The sequence below is a fragment of the Eimeria mitis genome, genomic scaffold, assembly GCF_000499745.2.
Source record: "Eimeria mitis Houghton genomic scaffold, Emh_scaff2242, whole genome shotgun sequence".
Classification (NCBI taxonomy): domain Eukaryota; phylum Apicomplexa; class Conoidasida; order Eucoccidiorida; family Eimeriidae; genus Eimeria; species Eimeria mitis.
In genome coordinates, this window is record NW_013570570.1 from 7,434 (window position 1) to 7,751 (window position 318).

The 318-nt window shown below is 47.2% G+C and overlaps 1 protein-coding gene across 1 annotated transcript in view; it reads right to left on the reverse strand.

The window, feature by feature from the left end:
- The window catches only part of EMH_0050850 (uncharacterized protein), a gene marked incomplete at both ends in the record, with an annotated part of 2,721 nt that overhangs the window by 1,844 nt on the left and 559 nt on the right, over nucleotides 1-318 (reverse strand). The gene's annotated exons all lie outside the window — the stretch shown is intronic.

Here is a 318-nt window from a genome sequence, read left to right on the forward strand (position 1 = left end):
GAAGAGGGACAGACATAGAGCTCACACATCGGCATAAAACAAAAACGACAACATCAAGACGGTGAAAAATATGATGAAAAACATGATTTTGTTTCTGCAGAGAAACAGAGAGAGCCGCTTGCATCTCTCGGGTGTATGCACACCGAAGGAGAGGGCTGCGCTCTGCCGCCTGCGGCGCCCGTTCCACCCTCCTGGACGCCCGAGCGGCTAATAAAGTTTTAAAATATATTATTATTTTAGAAATGTTAAAATATTCAGAAGAGAAGCAGTGAATACCTGGGAGAAGGCGCATGCTGAGGTGCGCAGATCGCGGCTTTC